This window comes from Equus przewalskii, chromosome 1 (genome assembly GCF_037783145.1).
Source record: "Equus przewalskii isolate Varuska chromosome 1, EquPr2, whole genome shotgun sequence".
Taxonomy (NCBI): Eukaryota; Metazoa; Chordata; class Mammalia; order Perissodactyla; family Equidae; genus Equus; species Equus przewalskii.
The window spans coordinates 185,138,758-185,162,209 of record NC_091831.1 but is presented as its reverse complement, the minus strand read 5'-3'; the positions used below and the strand labels follow the sequence as shown (position 1 = coordinate 185,162,209).

The window sequence follows — 23,452 nt, the reverse complement described above, 5'->3', positions numbered from 1 at the left end:
CGGCAGGCAGCTCTCGCCTCACAGGGGCTTCAGTGCTGAGCTGTGAGGGGCCATCAGCCTGGTCCCTCCTGCGGCGCTCCCGGGAAGCCAAGATGCAGAGAGAGGGACATCAGCTGCATTTCAGAGAGGCAGACAAGGGCAGCGATGGACACATCCCGTTCCAGAATGAGCGAGGTTCTCCGTGTATTCTGGAAAAGACCTCTGGTGTGAAAGTGGGGAATAGGGTCCTCTAAGGCCCAAAGGAAGGAGATGTCCCCAGGGAGGGTGGGAGCGAAGGCTCCTGGCCTCCCCTGTAGCGGCTCCAGACTGGCCTGTGAAGGGTCACATGAGCATGACTCTGCCAAGCAAAGCAAGAGAAAGGGCTGCCAGGCTGGGGAGCCAGGCGGTGAGCAGGTGCCAGCCAGCAGGGGTACCCCTCCTGCCGTCAGTGGGTACTGCCTCTGTGAGGCTCCAGCCAGTGCTCACAGCATGCCATGCAGGGTGCTGGGTGCCTTAGCCCTACGTCCTCGCCACAGCCAGTCACCTCCCTTCTCTGAGCCTCAATCTCGTCCTCTAAAATGAGGATTAATTTGGGTAACATGAGTGGCCTAGCCTGTAGTAGGCCCCCAACAGAGATGCCTTGAGTCCATTTGGATCTCTAGGTTAGACTGGAGTCTTGCAGTGTTATCTGGAAGTTCTTCCCTGAGGCTAGCCTAAGTCCTAATTACCCAGTGACCGATGTTCAGCCGCTGCGGCCGGAAGCCAGAGCAAGTTTGCAATGCTCCAGCAGGTTTCAATCACAGCGAGAGGAAATTCAGCAGATTCAGGTGCCGACTCATGTGACCACATTGTCTCACGCCTCACTCGGCATTCCCTGTCCTCCGTGGTGACTGGGGAGGGAGCACCCCTAGACTCCCTCAGGCCTCTTCTGCCTCCCCCACACCTACTGTGCGCCAGGACCGGGCCCTGGGGCCAGGCCTTTGCATCAGTCAGGGAGAGGGATGTGAGGACAGGTGTGGCGGGAATCTCCTAACCTGTCGCCCAGCAGCTGCTCACGCACCTCCCTCTGAGCAGCACAGCTGTACACGGGCTCTGGACCAGTGGATGCCCCAGCCCGCCGGCCCCCACTGTTCTGCTGGGTGGACTGCCCGGCCCACCACTAGCTGGAGTCACAGCCTCAGAACCTTCTGTATCCAGCATGGTAGGTGTTCAGAGGTGTCCAAGTCACTTCCACTCAAGTGTCACCTCCTCAGGGAAGCCCTCCTTGACCACCCTAGACAGACTGTTCCCTTCACAGCTCCCAGGGCTGGGGCCGAGCGTTCTGCACATCTATCTACTTGTCGGTTGTCTGTACGTCCCACTGAGAGCGATCACTAGCGCCTACACAGCACTCGAAGGCCTGTGTTGGTTACTGTGCAGGGCCAGGACAGCCTCACTTTTCAGACAGGACCCAGAGAAGTTCAGGAACTGCCCCAGGTCACTCAGCTCGGAAAGAGCTGGGCCGGCTGGTAACCATGTACATTCCTGGCCTGTGTGTGCTGTGCTTGTCACTGTGGAGCTCCAGTGATGAGGACACTGCCAGACGCCCAGTGTGCAAAGTCAGTGTCTGCTGACTGTTGCGCTCACAAGTGCTGTTCGATGTACTGGGTCCCAGGAGGAAGCAGCTGACTGCATCAGGGGAACCAGGGAGGAGGCAGGAATGACACTGGAGGAGAGTGGCCATTCTGCTCTGCCTTAGATGCTGAGTGAGAGTCCAGCTGGCAGAGGGATGGAAGGAAGGGCAGCCCAGGCAGAGGGAACAGTGTGTGCAAAGGGGCTGGTGAAGAGGGTGGAGGGGCAGGGGAGGGCTGCCCAGTGTGACGGGTGGGAGGTGGTCAGTGTGGTCACCTCGGGCTGCTGTGAAAGGACCACAGACTAGGCAGCTTAAGCAACGGACATCTGTTCCTCACAGCTCTGGAGGCTGGAAGTCCCAGACGAGGTGCCAGTGGATTCGGTTGCTGGTGGGGGCTCTCTGCCCGGCTTGTGGACGGCTGCCATCCTCTGTGTACTCACTGGGAGAGGAAGGGAGAGAGCGAGATCAAGCAAGCTCTGGTCTCTCTTTCTCTTCTTAGAAGGACACTGATGCCATCACAGGGGCTCCACCCTAGTGACCTCATCTAACTTTTCCAATCACTGCTGTGCACTTCTGGATTCGAGTCAATGAAAGGCTCAGTCGGGAGACATGGTAACCAGCTTGCCCTTGACAGAAGTGACAGGCTCCCTTCAGTGGGAAGTCCTGACTCAGCGCTGGCAGTGGGGTCCCCATGGAGGAAGCAAAGCCGTGCAGGAGAGGGGAGATGGCGGCATCCTGAGGGGAAGATCCACCAGGCCTCCGTGAGCCCATCAACGAGGCTGTGCTGTCACCTGGGCTGACTTTCCATCCAGGTCAGCTCTGTGGCACATTTAGTAACACCTGTTCAACACTAGACCTGGGACAGACCTTGGGGAGCAGCAGCTTCTCCCCATGGGGAGACGGACGCAGGTGGAGCTGCTGATACGGGGAGCACAGGGTATGCAAGATGCTCTCAGCAGGGCCACGCTGCCCCAGGGGTCAGGGGATGTGGCACGTCTTCCAGGGGGTCCATGGAGGGTGTGCAGGATGCTCTCAGCAGGGCCACGCTGCCCCAGGGGTCAGAGGATGTGGCACGTCTTCCAGGGGGTCCATGGAGCGTGTGCAGGATGCTCTCAGCAGGGCCATGCTGCCCCAGGGGTCAGGGGATGTGGCACGTCTTCCAGGGGGTCCATGGAGCATGTGCAGGATGCTCTCAGCAGGGCCATGCTGCCCCAGGGGTCAGGGGATGTGGCAGGTCTTTTGGACAGTCCATGGAAGGTGTTCGGGAGGCTCTTGTCAGGGCCACACTGCCCCAGGGGTCAGGGATGTGGCAGGTGTCCCGGGGATCCATGGAGCGTGTGCAGGAGGCTCTCAACAGGGCCATGCTGCCCCAGGGGTCAGGGGATATAGCAGGTCTTCCGGGGGGTCCATGGACAGTGTCTGGTTGGCAGGGCTCTGGGAAGCTAACAGCTTATGGGGTCGGGGACAGGACTGCGAATGTTCACTAGATATTCATGGAGGGAAAACCCACATGCGGTATCTGAGCCTGGTACCTCACCCTGTTGACTTCTAAATAACATGTGTTTATTCTCCACATCACCAGCTCCAATCACTTTACTTAGACATTTATTCTCCTGCTTGGTCTCTGTTTCTCCACTTGATGAGGGCAGTGGTGGTGCCTGTCTTGTCACTGTGGGACCCACTTGCCTCAGAGTCGCTGTGCTGTGGGCATCAGCTGAATGAAAATATGAATGGAGAAGTGCTCATAAACACCAGTGGAACACAAACAGATCCAGAAGCTGGTGAAGCTTGCCCCATTGGTAGAGTGTCCCTGGGGTGATGGAAGAGTTTTGGAACTAAATAGTGGTGATGGGCGCACAACATTGTGCATACCACTGATGACACTGAATCGTGCAATTAAAAAATGGTTAAAATAGCTAATCTTATTTCTTTTATCACAATCTTAAAAATTAATAATGTAAAAAATGAGAAAAAGACCTCCAAGAATAACCCATCATAACCAGGGGTGGTCCCATGGTCAGTCGTCCCCATCCATGTGGCGGATGGTGTCCCCACCTTAGCACAATGTCTGTGCAGTCTACATTTTGGGGAACCAGGCTGCTCCCCCAGGACAACGGCTGAGCTAGAGAGGAAGGAGAGAGCCCATGGTGGTCAGAGGTGGGCCACAGCCCCCAGGATGGTCACAGGGGTGGTAGGGGAGCAGGCCCCTCACCAGGTGCTGCGTGAGGATGTCTGTGATGTTGAACTTGAGGGAGCTGGGGTGGCCCATGTGTGGAGCACAGCAGGTTGTGGTTGGTGAGGTTCAGAGTAACGGCTCCTCACTGACCCCCAGCTATGGCAGGTGCAGTCAGAGCCGAGGCTCAGAGGGAGGCCAGGGGGACCGACGTCCACCCAGGGCAGGGCATCACAGCGCCCGGGCCCTCCTCCTGTTGTGCCTGAGGGTCACTTGTCAGTGGAGACGCTCCAGCAGCGAGTGAGTAGGACAGGCTTAATGATTTGGGGGTCGAGATGAACATTTCCACCCAGGGACCGGAGGGGAGGGCTGTGTGGAAACACTGGGGCTCTGTCCTTTCCCAGGAGGAAAGGCTCCCACTTGCTGCGCCGATGCAGAACTGATGACTCCAGATATTTTCATCCACCTTCTCTCTGCTCCCATCTCCATCTCTTTGTCTCTCTGTGCCTCTGTCTCTCTCTCTCCCTCTCCTTCTCTCTACAGACAGATCAATCTAGACCTATCTATGTCTGTATCCAAATCTATATCTGTATGTGCTAGGATTGTTGACTTTCTAAACTCCTGTGTGGAAGACTGGTCTACTTGCTTAGAAGAGCAGGAGAATTATCTAACATCTGTCTGTCTGTCTGTCTATCATCATCTACCTCTCCTGCCCTTATAACCAACTACACCAATCTGGGCATGGGGGCGGTGGGGAGGGTGTCAGTGGGCAGTGTAGGAGTGAGGTGGGTGGGGTGGGCATCAGTTAGGAGGCAGGGAGAGGGGAGCTGGGCGTGGGAGCTATAACCAACCTCTCTGCACCTCGATTTAGTCATCTGTGAGATGAGATAATAATGATTCCTACTTCAAAGGTTGTTCTGAGGCTTAAACAAGTTAATTTTTGTAGAGTTCTTAAGACAGTGCTGGGCATGGAGTAAACACCATGTAAGGATTTATTATACAACATGAATAAGTGCTTTATGATCACTTCCTATGTGCAGAGATTTTTCCGTGGATAAATACAAGCTGGGTACTACAATTACCCACATCAAGCAAAGGAGGAAACCAAAGTACAGAAATGGTCACCTGCCCAGGGTCACATGGCTGGAGGGAGGGAGAGTCTGGTTGGGCCCAGGTTCTCTGACCCCCAGTTCCTTGCTTGTGACCTCCCTGCTACACTCTTGCTCAGACTCATGCTTCCTGTGCAGTGCTCAGTAGTTGGTGTGACCTGTGTGGACCCCAGGAGAAGGAGAATAAATGATGCAGGTGAGGCCAGAGGCCCCGCGTCTTGACTCTAGAATAGATAAGGGTGCAGGGGCTAAGTGTTTAAGACAAAATTGTGGAAGAAAACCTTACCCTCCCTCTTCCCTTCCTCCCTTCTGTTCATCACTCCTTCCAAGCTTCCTGCTATCCATCCGTCCTTCCTTCCTTCTTCCCTTCCATCTTTCTTTCCATACACTCATGAACTCACCCTTCCTTCTTTTCTAACTTTTCTTCTTCCCTCCATCCTTTCCTTCCTTTCTCACACCATCTATCTATCCATCCACTTGTCCATCTATCCACCCATCATCCATCCGTCCGTCGGTCCTTCCTCCCTCACCCCTTCCCTTCCTTCCCTCTTCCTATCCATACCTCCTTCTATGCATCCTTCTGTCCATCCTTCCTTCCATCTCCCTTTCTTTCATCTCTCCATATTTCCTTGCATCCTCCCCTCATCATTTCCTTTCTTCCACTCATTTATCCGTCTTTCTTTCCTCCCATCCCTCTTTTCTTCCTTCCATCTATTTATACATCTTTCCTTCCTCTCTCCTTTTTTCTTCCATTCATCTTTTTCTCCCTTCCATCACTCATCCATCTTCTTTCCCTCTTCCCATTCATCATTTCTTCCTTCCTTCCATCTATACACCTCCTTTCCCTCCATGGACACCAAATTGGCCCTACAATCTGCAGGAACCATCCCAAGGACTGGACGGTGATAAACAAAAGACAGTCAATGGAGCTGACTGTATGCTGATCAGTATCCTATGGTGCAGAGGACAACCACCCACAGCTGGTCTTATCTAGCCCAGAATCTCAATTGTGATAGTGTGTTGACCACCTCAATTTCTGGCACAGTGCTTGCCGCATGTCAGCCTTCAGAAATGGTCAAATGTGGTGTGAGAATGGAGGCACGGGAGGCTGTGGGTCTAGCCTTTGTGAAGAATGGGGATGTGTCCTGTATGAAGGAGTCTGGTGCATACTTTTGAGTTGCTATGTTTTGTCATTTTGTTCCTAGTAAACATTATGTGGGAAATTTGAGGCTCAGGAGGATAGGAAAATCCAGAGCAGAGCCTGGGGGCCAAGAGCCTGGGGGCCAAGAGCCTGAGGGACAGTGACTGTCGTAGCTGGGAAACTGCAAAGCGCTGAGGCCAAAGGGAGGACCCAGCCCTAGAGGACTGTGGGTAAGAGTCACTTCTAGGCCTCTCTGGGCCATCTTCTCTGGAAGCCCCACCTAAGGAGGTCACTCTGCAGCGGGGTTAGATGGGCTGACACTGGTGTTCTTGAACAAGGGCCCAAGCTGTCGGAGGAGGCGAAGGAGGTCAGTAGGACTGAACAGGACAGGGGCAGGGCTGGAATGAGGTGAGCGGGGCGGCATCAGTGAGGAGGCAGGGAGAGGGGAGCTGAGCATGGGGGTGGGGGGCGTCAGTGGGCGGTGCAGAAATGAGGTGATTTGGGCTCTCACTGGGAGCTGCAAGTCTTCCTCTGTTTTGTCGAACTCCTCTGAGCCCAGAGGCTGCATGTCCTCTGTGCTGCACAGGGTGGGTGGACAGGGCAGGGCCAGAGACTGCAGTGAGAGTGGGAGAGCAGTTACACCTCAAGTCACTGCCTGGGCTAGAGCTAGGGGTCATGGGGAGAGTCTTGGTGCACATAACTGTTGCCCAATGTATTCACATCTGGTGCAGGAGCTCAGAACGTCTCCTCCCAGAATGGGAAACTTTGTTTTATTGTTCTATTAGTGATAATGATAACAACAATGACAATAAAAATAGTAGTGATAATAACAACTGACGTTCGGTAGGTGCTTACTCCATGCTCTGTGCTAAGCACTTTCCATCCAGGATCTCATATGTTCCACACACAACCCTTGGAGGGGAGGCCTGTTACTTACCCCCAACTGACACAGGTTGAGACTGAGTTTCAGAGAGGTTAAGTCACTTCCCCAAGGCCACACAGCTATTTTAGAGCAAAAGCTCAGACTCTAGAGTTTGAATGACTTAGAGTTGAGTCCTGTGCATCTGCTGGCTGTGCAGCCTCAGAAAATCACTGAGCCCCCAAGAACCAGCCTGTGCCTCTCTCAAATGGAGAAACAGCAGTGTCTACCTGCAGTGGCTGAAGGTCATACGTGTGAAGCAAGGTCCCTGTTATGTGACAATCAGTGAAGGCTGCTGTCATTGCTTTGCTGTACTGTTGTTATTATTATGCCTGCTTTCTCTGCCCACCCCTCTATCCCCTGCCCCTTGGGAATTAGTCCTGGGTTTGCCCTTGACGGTGTCCATTCCATTCTGGGAGAAGGGGAAGTTTCAGGAATTGTTCCAAAAGGCACCACTGGATCTGGCCTCACTGACTGACCCCTCCAGGTCCCCTGAGGCCAACATGGTCACGAGTTGGTCCTGGCAGGTCACCTGGGAAGGGCTGTAAAAATGGCCACAAATTCCTCAGCTCCCTGCAACGACACCTTCAACATGGTGTTGCAGCCCCTGAGACCAAGGTGGGGAGGCCACCTCCACCCCATGACTCCGGCTTGGCCATGACTTGCTTTGGTCAAAGGGATGAGAGAAACCTGATGCGAGCAAAGGCTGGAAAAATGCTTGTGTTCTGGGGCTTGCCCTCTGGGAGCTCTGTGAGCACATGAATGAGCCGGGGCTGGTCTGCTGGATGCTGAGGTCAGAGGAAGGACAACCAAGGCGACCTCTCCATCAGTCAGGTGTCCTCCAGGAGCAGTCACCCAGCTCACCTGCAGGCAATGGCAGACACGTAAGGAAGCCCCGTTCAAGCCAGAGGCACTGCCCAGCTGACCTGCACACTAGTGAGCAGTAATCAATGATCAGTGTTTTAATCCAGTAAATGTGCGGGTTGTTTGTTATGCAGTAAAACTAACTGATACCAAACCTTAACAGAAAGCAAGGGGTGGATTAAAAGGAGCCACTGCTTCAGTGTGGAACTGAGAACCTGGAGTCACAGAGCTCTCCAAACCCAGGGGTGGAGCTGGACGGGTCTGTGGTGAGGGTATAGACCCAAAGGTTCATCCTCCCACTCTGTCCCCCAGCCTTGAGCTGCCTGTGCATGATCTCTGGTCCTTCTCAAGGCTAAGCATGGAGGCATGGAGGTGGGAAGGAAGGAGACACAGAGGGAAGGCTCTTTCTGTAGAGGTGGAGGAGACTGGAGCCTCTGGGGTTCTCAAGGAGGGTATAGAAGTCACAGAACCTGAGGAGGAAGCATCAGATGAGAACGGGGCAGCCTCATCACCTTGGAGATGCCCAAGATGGGGGCCCTGATGCCCAGCCTGTCACAGAAGGTGGAGGTGGGGGTGGGTAAGTAACCACCTACGGCTTCCTGCCTGGAAGCCCTGAGGCCCTGGACTTCGGGAGGAGGGACCAGCTGCCCCCTCAAGGCATTGTAGGGTCATGGGGTCATCTAGGGCTTGAACACTTACCACTGGGGATGGAGGTCAAGGCTGGTCTGGTGTAACTGCAGAGAGTGGGTAAGAGTGAGGGGGGAGCTTTGAGAGGGTTAAGGAAGGGAGGGAGGGGCTGGACCGCTGGTGGAAGACTAGACGCCATCAGGAGGTTGTGTCCCTTCCAAACAGTCAGCGGTGCCTCCTATAACCTTTCTCTGACTTTCCATCTCTCTCTCCCTGTGACGTAGCCCTCGGTGGGGAAGAGGGACCTCACAAGGAAAAGAAGAGTGAGGAGAGAGAAATCTCGAAGCAGACGTGGATGTGTGCTCTGACCAGAGCTCAGAGCACCAAGAGAAGCATCCACCTGGGGTGCAGGAGGAGACCCCTTTCCCTCACCGCAGAGACAGTCCCTGTGCAAGCCGGGCGACACCATGGGGCTGGTGGCTCAGCTCTCAGCAGAGCCACTCCATGTCCAGCGTGAGGTCCACAGAGTCAGGATGGTGGACGCAGACAGTGTCAACCCCAGTGGCTGCTCCACCCTTTCGGGCCTGGGGAGAGAAGGACATGTGTATGGGGACAAAACAGAGGGACATCTCTGGTTGGACATCCGTTCATCAGCCCACTTCTATGTGGATGCCTGCTCATCTGCTCTCCTGGTCCACGCATGAGCTGCTCACAAGGGAAGGGACATCTTCAAGCCACAAAGGACCAGAGTGAATGTTTAGAGTCAGGCGACCATCGGTTCAAGTGACAAACCTTAGTTCTGTCACTTGTTGAATAATCAATATAAACACCTGTGACTCAGTTCTGCCATCTTTGCAGTGTGAGTAATGCTGCAACCACCTATTAGAATGTGATGGGATTCAGAAATGATTGATACAAAATACTCAGCCTGGGGCCAGGTACATACTAAGTGTTCATTAATTAATTAATTGCTTAATTAAATAAATGTTTTCAGAGCACCCAAACTCCCTAGGAAGACTAAACAGCAGCTCTGAACAGAGATTCACCAGCTCTCAGAAAGCTGATCCAACCCAATTTTTGGGCTGAGCTTCTGAGCATAAGACACTGCATAGCAGAGACCCCCACCCACTGCCCACCTGCCTCTTGCATTACCAGCTCTCTAGGGCAGCAGGAAAAACAAGGCCGAAGGGATAATCCAGGGATCCAGCAGGTGGCGCTGCCAGAGAGCATGACGGGGAGAAACAGTCTCCTAGCACCTCAGTAGGATGGACGTGGCCTTGTGCTGAGGTGCTTGTAGCTCTGGTCTCCTAGATTCTTGATAAAGGTACAACGTCAGTTTTGTTGCCTGGGATGCTGCTGATGGTAAAAATGGCCCCTAGTTGATGACCTGCATCTTTTCTGGGAGGACCATAAATGGACACCAATACCTGGCAGGAAGCTATAGCTTTGGGCTTCCTTGGTATGTGGTGACCCTGTTAACTGTGCAGGACTGTTACAAGAGCTCGGTCCCCCCTTTGGGACATAGGACATCTAACCCAGAGTGGCTTTGGCACCTATCCATTGAGCTTTCGTTTCCGTGCTCATGGGCATTCACGTGGGACGACACAAGAACAGGCCCTGGACTGCCAGAGGGTGCTGGCATGCCATCCCCTGAGCACCCTTCTCAGGGAGTTGAAGTCACGTCGGGCTATTCAGGTCTGCAAGTCTGACCGTCTGATTGGATTTAGGATGACCTAGAGAGGGCAGTGCCCAGGTCTGGCACCAGGGCTGGGAACAGCATGAGGTGAGCAAGGACCGAGGTACAACACTTAAGGAGCACTCCCTCTCAGGGTCGTGGAAGTACAGGGTTGGCACCTGAGGGTGAGCACCTCCTCAAATACATTCTGTAGCCTAGGAACCTCGCTTGCCCACCCTAGTCTGGCCAGCCTGCACCTTATTACACCTCCTAGGACCAAAGAGGAGGCCTCCCCTTGGTGCAGTCAGTCTGCAGACAGTGCACAGTGAGCCGATGCTGCTGGTGGTGAGCAAGGGCTTGAGCTGAGGAGGAGGGAGTGGGTGGATGAAAATAGATGTAAACATCATAAGTATGAGCTTATTTGAACTTCCCACACCTTTTGACAGGGGCCACATCAAAAATGTTCTGCTATGCGTGGAAGGCGGCCCTGCTGTGGGATGTGGCGTTTCCTATGCTCATAAGAAAGGAATGAATAAGGATTTCCTGCAAGAACTGGAGTAGGCTGTGGGCAGGTTTGGGAGGGAGGCAGGTAATGCAGCTATTATTACAGTGAATGTGGACACAGACAATAGATTGTGATAATGCTTTGGCATTATTGATTTTATCTGCCTGATCCTAGCAGTCATTGCTCAGAAGGGAGTAAAAAGCTCTAAGCTCACAGAGAAAATATTCCTCAGCCCTGAATATGTTAACATGCTCATTTGTTGATGTCTAAAGTACTTAGCAAACATTAGATTATCTGGTGGTTTTAAGATATGTCTGCAAATATTTGGCACTCCTCCCTTCAAGAGATGGAACCTGTTCCCCTTGCCTTGGGAGTGGGCTGGACTTAGTGGCTGGCAGTGGTGGGTGTGGCTTTGGAGGCTGGGTCACAAAAAGGCCCTGCAGTTTCTGTGTTGGTTGCTTCTCTCCTGGATCACTTGTTCTGGGAGAAGTAAGCTGTCACATCCTTAAGAGGGGGGTCCACGTGGCAAGGAAGTGAGGCCTCCAGCTGACAGCCACATGAGGGAGCCTTCTTGGAAGCAGTTCCTCCAGTCGCACTCATGTCCTCAGATGACGACAAGCCCAGCTGACATCACAGCTGTGACCTTAGGAGAGACCCTGACCCGGAGCCACCCAACTCAACTAAGCTCGCGGTTTCCTAAACCACAGAAAGTGGGAGAGTACATTTGCATCTAATTTTGCATCATAAAATCTCATTTATCCCTAATTATACTCTTAGAAGAGCTTTTCCTTCTACATATATTTTATACAAAATAAACAAATAAAGTAGAGGTAATTCAAACATTTAAATTTAAATTCCTATGGGAAGATTACTGACTTGTTAGGAACTGATGGAGCAAGCATAATACCTACTAAGTTTCATGATTTTTCTGCCAGAGCACTGAGATGCACAATCATGAAGTTCAGTTTCTTCCTAAGTGTTTTTCCAAACCGGAGGGGATGACCAGGGGGCCATACCAAGACCAGGAAGTGCCTGTGGCACAGTGACTGTGTAGTGAGGGTGGATCCCTAAAGACCCCGTGAAACAGTTACACACAAGCGGCTCCTGGAAACCACAGTGACTGGAGTAAAGCAGTCGACCCAGCAGATAGGAATGGGAATGGGAATGGCGTCAGGGAGGGTCAGGGCCACAGAATCTCACAGAAGACAAAGAACCACAACGAAGGCCCGGCTCTGAGAGCAGCTGCTGTGGTTGCACCAAATCAAACTTCCGAGACAACCATTGTGGGGACTGCCGGACCACAGGGTCATTGCAGCCACAGACCAACAGCAGCTCATCTGAACACACAGATCTCAAGAGTTTCCTCTCCATCAACCCTTGTTTTAGGATGACAGACACCTCCATCCCTATCCAACACTTGTGGACGAGTGTAACCAGAAACCTCCTAAAGACGGCGCAGGACAGAGCGGGATGAGAACACGAGGGACGGGCAGCGGTGCTGGACCTGACCATGGGGACTATCACCCGGGCCTGTTTAACTCAAGAGAAGAACCCAGGACTGAGATGTGGTCTATAGCTCCTCATCTTGCCATGTTCATAGACACCACACAGTTTTTCTTCCTTTCTTTACAAAGGTGTTGATGAATTTGCATGTAATTAATTCAGGAAGAGGGAAATTTTTCACAAAGTAGTAGGATCTGGTTCCCATGACCAGGTTTTCCAGTCTTTTTGATGGTACAGGACACTCAGGAAGCACAAACACAACCTATCAGAATGTGTAATACAAACAAGGTCTCACTTTCATGTAGATCAGCACCTAGACTTTTTGAGACAAGATAAATCATGAGGGCTGCTAACTACTCCTCCACAGCCTTCAACAAAACACTTAAAACCCCTAAGTTAACTTACCAATCTCAGGAAAAGAGAAACTTGACAATTCAAGTCTGTTGGGTTTGCATCCAAATGCACAGCACAGGGAATCGAATGAACAGAAACATCTTAATGGGAAGGTCTCGCTTGCCTTTTATCTTTTGCAAATGAGCAGTACATCTTATATCCTGCTCCTTTCACTGTTCTAACTAATTTTTAAGGAAATATGGTATAAGTGAATATCCCTAGATGTGTTTATCTTGGTTCCCCCAGCAATCAAAGGAACTGTCTCTTAGGGCATACAGAATTTAGGAACATCAATTATTAAGAGGCGAAGTGGAAGTGGAAGTGCTCCTGAACATTTCCATTTCCAGACAGAAAAATACAACAGATCAGACCAGGCAAGTCAAGGTCCACACCGCTGACTGCTGTCTTTGACAAGCTTTCCTCCAAAGCAGAGACGGTAAACCTGACAGGTTTCCAATGATGCCCGGTGCTCCGCACCTTGAACATGGCTCTCCCAAAGCTGGAGCACAGTCTGTCTGTTCCTGGGGGGTCAGGTCACCACTGTGTCTCTAAGACACCACCAGTCAGGCCCGAATGGAGTTAGGCTCATCAGTGTATGCTGAGTTTTTTGAGGCCTCTGCATTTGAATGGGTTGGTGAAAATGGCCCACTGGATACTTGTCTGGGAATGTGGTTGTCCTCTGTTCTCAGCAGATCCTAGGGAAACCAATGATCAGCTTCACTAACGGCTCAACCTCCAACTCTGCGAGAAAGGCGTCTTGTGAGGGTGACATTTCCGGGAAGCCAAAGCCAGTGTTACCACCCTGTAAACTCCTTAAGCTGTGCTTTCTATCGGGGCCACAGGGCAAGTTCCTCCCAAAAGCCATGGAAATGGGGCACTTTGGCTGGAGAAAGCAGAGGACAGCAGGCAAAGTGGACGGTTCCTGGGATGTCAAGCCAGTGCCCATAAAGCAGTTAAGCAAGTAGCTTCCTGGGCCTGGACGGGGGGGGACGCTCTGGAAAGACCCACAGGAGCCAGGTGGCGAAGGGAAGCGAGCGGTGGGGCAGGAGGCGGGAGAGAGGAGGGAGGCCGAGTCCCGACCGGATTCCCGCAAAAGCGAGCTGCACGAAGCAGGCCCGCCGCCGCTCGGCGCAGCGTCGCACCCTCCTAACTCCCTAATACCGGGCGTCCCCTCACATCCCTCCTGGACTCGATTGCGGGAGGTTGGAGGTATCACCACAACCGCCCTGCCCTTCCCCCCAAGGGCTGAGCACCGGGTGCGTGCACACGGCATCCTGGGAGTTGTAGTTCTGCAGCGGTACCCCAGGCATCTTGGGAGTTATAGTCCCGCAGACTTGCAAACGGCTGAGACCGGTTAATGGACTACAGCTGCCAGCATGCGCAGCGAGGGGCTCCACCTGCCGCCGCGCCACTCCGTGCGCCGAGGGCGGTTCCAGCACGCCCCGCGGAGGCCGTCTGACCCCAAGTCACGCCCACGTGACCCAGCGAGGCCCGGCGGGCCCAGAGCGGCGGAATTCGTTTTGATATCGTGGTCCTGCGTCTCCACGAGACGCCGCTGGGGCGACTTGTCGCGGCGGAAGTTGGACTTCTCGCAGACAAGTGAGTGTCCCAGCGCCTCTTGCAGTTTACAGGAGTGGGCACGGTGCAACCTGCCCTCCATGTGCTCAGCGCGCCTGCCCCGCCCCCTGTCGTGTCGCGCCCCCCCGCCCCCCCTCCCCCCTCCCCCCCTCCCCCCTCCCCCTCCCCCCTCCCCCCTCCCCCTCCCCCCTCCCCCCTCCCGACAACCATCCGCCACGCCCCTCGCCACGCCCGCTGCTCTCGACCTTGTCCACCGCCTTCCCCCGCATCCCTCCGTCACCATGCCTGCCTCCTGCTGCACCACGCCCTCCCCTCCAGCACGCCACGCCCGCTCCACGCCCTGGCCCGTGGATGTGCGCAGTGGGGCAGGCGTCGCGCACGGAGGCAGGCGCCTAGGTTGGGGTGGGCTGACCAAGCCGGTGTGTGCTGAGACTGCCTGGAGACCAAATGGAAGCTCCCTGGTCCGTGTGTGAAACCATGAATTCACTGCTAGAATGGAAATGCCGGTACCGGGAACCTGGAAGTTGCCTTTTCAATGCCGTCTTTCCCGCCATCCCCTCCATCCCTCTGGCTGCAACGATCCTCCCTCTGGACCCGGTGGTCAGGCTCGCTCCAGAGCTGGCCTTGGACTCCGGCTGGCTGAACGGTCCACTCCTTGGTCAGACCTCTTGGAAGGACTGCCCCAGCCATGTTATAAAAGGAGAAAACGTCACAGTGGGCAGCCCCCATTCCTGCGTTAGACAGACAGGAAACAGGCGCACAGGTGAGTCACCGCCTAAGCTGTTTTGGGGGCCACACGCACACCCCTTCTCTGATGCCCCACACAGGCTGGTTCACCGTTTCCTTATCCCACAGTGGGCCTCTTCGTGTAATTAACACAAGCAACAGGACCAGAAGTGCCCGGTGGTCCCCCCAAAATGGTAGGGAAGTTTGTGTAGGAGGGTGAAGAAACTTTCACATATTGAGGTATATGGGGTAACTATTCCAGTTCAAAACTGATTCAGCTTGGACTGGAATGCCTGACTGATGGCCTGTCAAACATGCACTGTACATTGGCTTATTCATTAAAATAAAGAATACATACTTCCCCTCCTACACCCTATTGGTAATATCCTTGACAAAGAGAAATGGCAAGCAATAGGATATATTAGAGGATATGAGGAAGCCATTTGGTGTAAACCTACTTTGGCCTGACCTTGTTTTTCCAAAAGGGTCTGACGGTGGCTGTTGAGCATGCATTGTGTATCTGCTTTAGACATTCCCTATGGCAAGAACAAAGGCCCTTGAGATAAAGGTGCAACTTCCCTCCCCCTCCCAACTTTGGCTTTCCTTAAAGATTAAGCATCTTTCCTTAGGCTAGGAACTGATTGCTCCACTCACCTGTGACCTCCCAGCTCAAGACAATAGACTTGCCTCCTGCTGCGCCCTTGGAGATAGCAGACCCACTACCTGCTGTGTCCATCAAGTGCTGTGCCGACAGGACAATCTTGTGACTATTGTAAAAGGGACATTTCAATCATACGTGAAACATCCTGTTTGGGGGTATGTAACCGCTCTGTATACCTCACTTCTTTGGTGCCCTTTCTTCCTTCAGGAAGAAAGGCCTCGGGCCATGGTCCTCACATTTTAGCTCGGAATAGACTCACCCAAATTTTCATTTATAGATTGATTATGGGTTATTTTCGTTGACACCCTATTGATAACACCCATATTAGTCCCTTTCCTGGCATCATGGTCATGTTGACCTGCTAATTTGCAACTGAATACCTCTTTGGAAATGTATCCCGGGTGTGTTCAATATATCTTTTGTTCTAAAAAGATGTAAGACTGTACTGAAAGCCACCGCTTCTCCAGAACACCTTCTAAGGCCTTCCTGGGTTATAATCCTCACTCTGGCTCATGATAAACTCACCCCAATTTTGATTTATAGGTTGGTTATGGATTATTTGCATCGACAAAGGTAATACACAACTTCAGCATTTCTGCCCTATAATAGGCTCCTTTAGAACCACTTTTAATATCTCTTTTTAAATACCCCTTTGGAACCACTTTTAATAATTTGTTGCTTTTGGGGGTTACACTGATAATTCTCTTAAGTCTTTTCCCATTTTGTTTCTCTGATAATTCCAAGTTCTGCATTGCTACCTGCTTGTCAAATGAGTATTGGCCACCCCAGTTCTGTGCAGAGAGGATGCAAAACAGCAGAGTATCTGTGGTGCAACTTTCTGGAGCATCAATTTTACTACAACGTTTGGAAGAAACAAAGTTAAGTAGTTTCCAAGGTAAGTAATTAAAATTTTAAAACCAAAACAAGACTGGAAGTCATCTGCCATTAATAACTGTCAGTAATTTGTGCCTGAAATGTCACGCTTTCTCTGAAAAAATGCTAAGGAGAACCTGTTTTCTCTTATTTTAAATAGCAAAAATAATGACATTGCAAGTCCTGGAAAAACCCTCCCAATTTCCTAAATCACAATATGACATCTAGTATAAGTTGTAGATGCCGTGTTAGGTGTAAGATGCTTGAAGCAGCCCTTCCTGGTCACCTCCCATTGTGTGCTTGTTAGCATGCAGTTGCTTTCTCAGCAGCAGTGGCTTCTCCTAGACCTGCGACATCAGACATTGTACATCTTGCTGATATTCCAGAGTTTTGCAGTGACTGGCATGATCAATGGCCTACCAATTGTATTTGGAAGCAACATGAAGCTTGTCTTGCAAACCATTTAGTTTAAAATGTTGTATTTTTTGAAGACTTGATGTAAAGTTTATATAAATATCAGCTGAAAGATGTACTGAGCAAGTAGCTGCTGTTTAGTTTAAGTATTAAAAACTAATGTCTTCTTCCAGGAGAACATTAACTGGGGGCGTGTTCTGTGGGGTATACCTGTATTATGAAAGGATGGCAAAAATCCCATTTATTTTAAAGATTAAAGTTGTAACTTTGCACAAAATTGGGCTGAGAAGCCCTTTCAGGTTTCCTCCAGAGTTCTTTAGTCCTGTGTCTGTGATGACTCTTTGCCAACATCTGCGTACAAAGACACCCTAAGGTTGTGCATTAAGCAGACAGACATCCTCTGACCCCAGATTCCTCTCCAGTTACCATCGGCTTCTCTGCTCCGTTCAAGCGGCCTCTCCTCACGTTCTCTCCTGAACCGATTCCATTCCTGCTTCCTCCACTGCACTTCGCTGAAGTGGCTTGTAGCCAGGTCTCCAATGATTTCCGTTTTGCTCAATTCAAGGTTAAGTTCTTGTTCTTATCTCACTCTTTCAGCTGCATTCGACACAGATGATACAACTGAGCACTTCCTCCTTCCTGAAACACTTTCCTCTGGATTTCCCAGCCCCCTCCCCCTCACGCTGTCTTCTTCCCCTGCCCCTCCCCCACCACATCTAGTAATCCTCACCCCCTTCTCTTTGCTCTGTGACCCCTCTTCTCAGAGAGATCCCATCCAGTCTCCCAGCTTTGAATGCCATCTGCTGGTCACCCCCAGGCCTGGGTTCTCTTCCCTGAGGGGAGCACCCAGGAGTCATCCTTGGCTCTTCCCTTCTCACCCCACACGCAGTCTCACAGCAAGTCCCTGCAGCGTGCATCCTGATTGCAGCTTCTCGCTGTCTCCATTTCTAGAACCGGCTTCAGCTGCCTTTCTCTCTTACTGGTCTCCTGCCAAGGACAGTCTCCTAACTGTCTCCCTGCTTCCTCTCTTGCCCTCCTCCAGCCATTCTTCACTCAGCATGCAGAGTGACCTCTTGAAAGCATGAAGAGCAAGGATATGCGCCACCCACCTCCCCATTCAAACTCTGCCACTGCTTCTCATTGTGAGAGAATAAGAGCTTAGACAGCCTGGCCCCTGCCTGCTCCTTCAGCCTCCTCTCCTACCTTCTTGTTGAGACTTACATGTGAGATGTTCTGGTATCTAGAACTGAAAGCAATCTTAACTCACAAATAGATATCAGATCATCGAATCTAGAGCAAAGGGCATAGAAGGAAAAGTTGAAGGGAGAATGAAAGGTGAGAATTTTTTAAGCGCCAGAAACTATGAACACATAACAGATCTGTATGAATATGCTCAAAAGAATGTGGTAACAAAGTTAAAAAAAAGTGTGTCAACAGACTTGCAAAGAAGTAGAAATACTTTTGACCATAATTTGCAAACAAAAGCTACACTTAGTACACATTACATTTCCAGACGTAATGCAATAAAATTAGAAATAACAGAAATAGAGAACTTCAAAATGTTCAGCTTTTTGGAAATGTTAAAATATTGTTGTAAATAAGTTAATTCTTGTGTGAGGGTTCATATCCACAAAACAATTACAGTGCCTGTACACACACGAGCTTGCTGATGCATCCAGATGTGTGCAGTGGTGGGGAAAGGACGAGCTCTCTGACCCAGAAGCTCTTGGAGCGACAGTGCCTGCACACACACGAGCTTGCTGATGCGTCCAGATGTGTGCAGTGACAGGAAAGGAGCTCTCTGACCAGAAGCTCCTGGAACGACAGGGTCAGTGCACACACAAGCTTGCTGATACGTCCAGATGTGTGCAGTGGTGGGAAAGGATGAGCTCTCTGACCCAGAAGCTCCTGGAACAACAGGGCCTCTGCACACACGAGCTTGCTGATACATCCAGATGTGTGCAGTGGTAGGAAAGGATGAGCTCTCTGACCCAGAAGCTCCTGGAGTAACAGTGCCTGTGAACACATGAGCTCGCTGCTGCGTCCAGATGTGTATAGTGGTGGGAAAGGAGCTCTCTGTCCAGAAGCTCTTGGAGCGCCAGTGCCTGTGCACGCACGAGCTTGCTGATGCATCCAGATGTGTGCAGTGGTGAGGAAAGGACGAGCTCTCTGACCCAGAAGCTCTTGGAGCGACAGTGCCTGCGCACACACGAGCTTGCTGATGTGTCCAGACGTGTGCAGTGACGGGAAAGGAGCTCTCTGACCAGAAGCTCCTGGAACGACAGGGTCAGTGCACACACAAGCTTGCTGATGCATCCAGATGTGTGCAGTGGTGGGAAGGACGAGCTCTCTGACCTAGAAGCTCCTGGAGTGACAGGGTGATGTTCATCGGAACCCCAGCAACCCTCTGTGTCATTTACCATCTTGTGACCAGTGGGAGCCGGGTGGAGGTGGCCGGGAACTGTAACTGTTACAGACGCTGGTCATAAACCCAAGGCCGCCTCCCTTGGTGCCTGCACTTGACCCTGCGGTTGTTTCCTGCACTGGGGTTCCCGGAAGCCCCACCGCTGGACCTGTGCTGGTGGACAGGACCAGACTGCCCTCTGATGGCAGCAGTTTGAAAACTGGCACCAGCAGCTGCCATGGAAAAAAGTGATGGCCCAGGAGACTGTGTGACCCTCCCACGGAGGGATCAGGATCCCTGCAGGGCTCCCGGGCAGGGCTCAGAGCCCATCTGCTTCCTGCCCTTTCTCCTCTGCTGCTCTCCTCTGACTATGGGAGTCGGGGAAGCAAACAGTCATGAAAAATGGCACTTCTATTGGCTGTGTCTGTATGTGGAAGTGCACAAATGAAGGAAGATTTTAAAGCAGAACACAGAACAATTTGTGCTGTCTGATTAAAATCTGTCAGATATGTTCATTAACAAGTTTGGAAGAGAATTTGGAAATGGCTGAAATTTTTAATAAAGTTCATTCTTTTAGTTTGTTTGAATTTAAAAAGATACGTTTAGAAATAAATTTGGCCCATAAAAAAATTAAATCTTAGCTATCCAGAAATTCAAGTATCTAGAATAAGGTACTTCCCAAAGGTCTGTGTAACTCAGATTTTACTATAGCTTGAAAACTACTAATGTATAATGTAGCTGATGAAATAATACATATTCCCACAGAAAAGAGCAATAACTAATATATATAATAACATATATGATAATATAGCAATTGCAGCAATATATTAATTATATAACAATAATGTATCTATCAAAAATCGAACACCCATCATGAGTCAGGCACTGCGACAAGCACTTTATATTATCTCACAAGAATTCTCTCTGAGGCAGGTTTCACTGTCTTCAATTTAGAGGGTAATTAATAAGTAATACATAGAATTGAAGGAGAAACTATTTAGAACATGGAAGGCTGTCAAAAATAATGTGTTGAATGAAAAACTCAAGTTACGGAAGTACAGCACGTTTGTGGAAAGGTTTTTTTTGGCTGACGAAGATTGTCGCTGAGCTAACATCTGTGCCAGTCTTCCTCTATTTCGTATGTAGGCCACCACCACAGCATGGGTGATGAGTGGTGTGGGGTCCACATCCGGGGTCCAAACTGCAAACCCTGGGCAACCAAAGCAGAGCTTGTGGAACTTGACCACTGCACTGTGGGCCAGCCCCTAGAAAGTTTAAAACTTATAAAGTTAAACAGTGTTTACAGATACATACATATGTAGTAAAACTATAATGAAAGTCAAAGGAACAATCTATTTTTTCAACATCAAATGAGTGATTTTCCTGGGTGAGGAGGCAAAGGGTGGTGTTTCAGAAGGGCTGTGCGGACGGCTTTAAAGGGGTGATGAAGCGTGACTTATTAAGAAGGTGATAGGTAAAGGGTGTTTATTTTATCTTTCTTTATACCATATGTATGATTTTGTATAAAATAGTTCATAATTTTTTTAATTTTACGCAGCTTTATTGACATAACACTCACATGTATTACCATTTGTTCATTTAAAGTGTACAGTTCAGTGGATTTTCGTATACTCGTGTGTGTGCAACCAACACCACAGTCGACGTTAGAACATTTTTGTCACCTCAGGAAGGAACCTTGCACCCTTTAGCTGTCACCTTCCCACGCCCCCGGCCCCGCCCTGAGCAACCACTCATCTATTTCTGTCTCTGTAGTTTCCCTGTACTGGGCATTTATATAAATGGAATCCTATGACACATGGGCTTCTGCGACTGGCTCCACTCACTCAGTGTAACGTCTTCAAGGTCCGTCCAAGTTGTGGCGTGTCAGCGCTTCATTCCTCTTTATGACCAACAACAGTTCAAAAAAATTTACCTTGAATGCTGGTGCTTGAGAAGTGGTTTAATCAGAAGGAAAGGAGGAGGCAGGAGACTCTGGATCCCTGAAGGACCATCACTGGAGGAGGCGGCAGGACTCTCATTCCAGAATGGGGCTGAATGTTCACAAAACAGAAACGAAGTTGTGGGGTGAATTACTGTGTCCCAAGTGAGTGTATGAAGCAGAGAGTGGAAGAAGAGTTATTTTACTCGGGAAAAGGGACAAAACTGATGAAAGAAAGGTACAGTGGTGGCAGGAAGAGGGAGGAGGTCTGCGTGGAACAGGATGGACGGGGAGCAGTGAAAGCAGAGTACGAAGGGTGAGCACAGCTTGGAGACGGACTCGGGAAGGGAGGAAGTGATGAGGTGAGAACATCAGGCCGTCAGTCTTCTGAATTTCCAGCTCCTGGAGTCACTGGCCCTGGGGCCTGTTACTGCCTCACAGGTGGGAGCCGGGCTGAGGGGATGAAGCTAATGCTCAGGGAGGAAGTCGGTGCACAGGCAGCATCAATGTGTGCTAGAAGTTCACAGCATGAGGCGTGGAAATTTAGGGAGGACCTGTGTCTGGCCTTCACACACGTTTAAGCACCAATCACATGCATACACGTCTCTGAGCATGTCTGTGTAACTCAAGAGACGAAACTTTAGACAAGAGAAAGAGGAAATCAGTGCTTAGGGGGTGCCTGCTGTTTGCCAAGTAGCTTGTAACCAACATGGCCCTGAATCTGGCATCCTGTGTGCAATGGGTATCTGTACAAGTTAGCCATTGCTGCCTAACAACCCACCCCAAAATTTAGCTCACGGCTGCGCTGGTCAGCAGTTTAGGCTGAGCTCAGCTGGGCTCCTTCGCGTCTGTGTGGCCAGCTGCTGACAGGGGGATTCTGCTTCTGGGAGTGAGCTGGCTACTGACTGGGCATCTCAGTCCTCCTCCCCACAGCATCTCATCCTCCAGCAGGCTAACATGGGCTTGTTCTCATGGAGATGGCAGAATTCTGAAAGAAAAGGCAGAAGCATTCAAGACCTTTGGGCCCAGCCTGAAGCAGGCACATTGTCACACCCACTGCATTCCATTGGCCAGAGCAGATAAGGGCGGCCTGCATGCAGGGTTTGGGGAGCAGATTCTGCCTGTTGATGGGAGCAGCTGTAAAACCACATTGCAAAGGGCATGGATGCAGAAGGTGTGGAGAATGGCTGACGTTTTTGCAATCAGTGTTGTTATGCCTTTTCTTGCAGATGAGGTCTATATAGCTGTTCCGAGTCGAGTAACTCATCCAAAGCCCCACAGCTACTGAGGGGCTGCTCTGGGACGCAGCATCAACTCCACCCGACTCCAGAGCCACCCGCCACCAGAGCACCCTCCTCCTGCAGCCTCCCTCATCTCCCAGGCTCTGGGGAGGAGTGCTTCTGCAGTGGAAGCAGAGTTCCCTTGAGATTCACGTCCATCTAGCACTCTTCACCATTGGGAATTATCCCCTCGAGAGAATGCGGAGACATTTAGGAAAGATTTGGCATAGTTTAGGGAAATAGCAGAGGGCTGAGTTTAGGAAACCAAAGCCCAACATTATATATTTTTTATTTATAATCATGGGAGAAACTTGAAAACACATCTAATGCACTCCACATGTCTGCAAATTCTTTTCATCCCTTTAGGTATTTGTAGGCTATTCATGATTTTCAACACAGACTAAGTCAAACTACCGTGCCTGGAACAAGCTCTTACTCTGAGAGCAAGAGACGTAAAGACAGACCTGCGAGGAGACGTTTCCCCCTGCTGCCATTTAGCCAGACAGCTGAGTGAGTCTGAAGCAGTCCTTTGATATCAGCAAAGCTTGAGCTGGTGTCTAAGACCCCAACTGAGACGCTACAGTGGGGCCAGTCTCATAGCCCACACGTGGACTCACGCAGCTGGTGCCTCCCCAACCCCCAGTCAGTGGTTCTTGCCCCTGACTGCACATTAGAATCACTTGGGGCTTTTACAGTCCCCCACACCCATGTGGCAACAGACCAGTTAAGTCAGCATCCCTGAGTGGGCCCTGGGCGTCAGTATTTTTAAAGCTTTCTAGGTGATTGCAGTGCACAGCCAAGGCTGAAACCTCTGCCTCAAGCCAGCATCTTTTGGTGAATGGGTTACAAATGATTTCTCTAATAAATGTGGGAATGTTTGTCGCTGAGCTGGAGCCTTCAGTCTCACCTGCATCACCTACTCTCGGCCCTTTGCAGGAACCAACCCCTGCGCCTCATTTTGTTCCTCATTCACCCTGGTCCCACAGGTCTGAGTACATGCTGTGCCTGCGGCACTGTACTAGCTGCCGTGGCCTTGGTGAGCTTCACTGTGGGGGTGGACTTTGCTGGAAAAAACTT

The 23,452-nt window shown here is 51.0% G+C and overlaps 2 long non-coding RNA genes across 9 annotated transcripts; one reads left to right on the top strand and one right to left on the bottom strand.

Moving 5' to 3' along the window:
- Positions 1 to 3,183: 3,183 nt before the first annotated feature.
- On the bottom strand, positions 3,184 to 5,031 carry LOC139085056 (uncharacterized). Its single transcript, XR_011543059.1, has 2 exons — positions 4,890 to 5,031; positions 3,184 to 3,305 (listed from the first exon to the last, which is right to left on the bottom strand). It is a non-coding gene; the product is annotated as an uncharacterized lncRNA (long non-coding RNA).
- Positions 5,032 to 13,946: 8,915 nt separating this feature from the next.
- On the top strand, positions 13,947 to 19,732 carry LOC103564707 (uncharacterized). 8 transcript variants are annotated; one of them, XR_011543046.1, is made up of 6 exons: positions 13,958 to 14,099; positions 14,572 to 14,841; positions 15,434 to 15,620; positions 16,009 to 16,038; positions 16,210 to 16,360; positions 18,397 to 19,732. It is a non-coding gene; the product is annotated as an uncharacterized lncRNA (long non-coding RNA). The 8 variants fall into 8 exon arrangements; XR_011543049.1 differs by having other exon boundaries at positions 13,979 to 14,099; positions 14,397 to 14,841; positions 15,473 to 15,620; XR_011543044.1 differs by lacking the exon at positions 16,009 to 16,038 and having other exon boundaries at positions 13,947 to 14,099.
- The last annotated feature ends 3,720 nt before the right edge of the window (positions 19,733 to 23,452 follow it).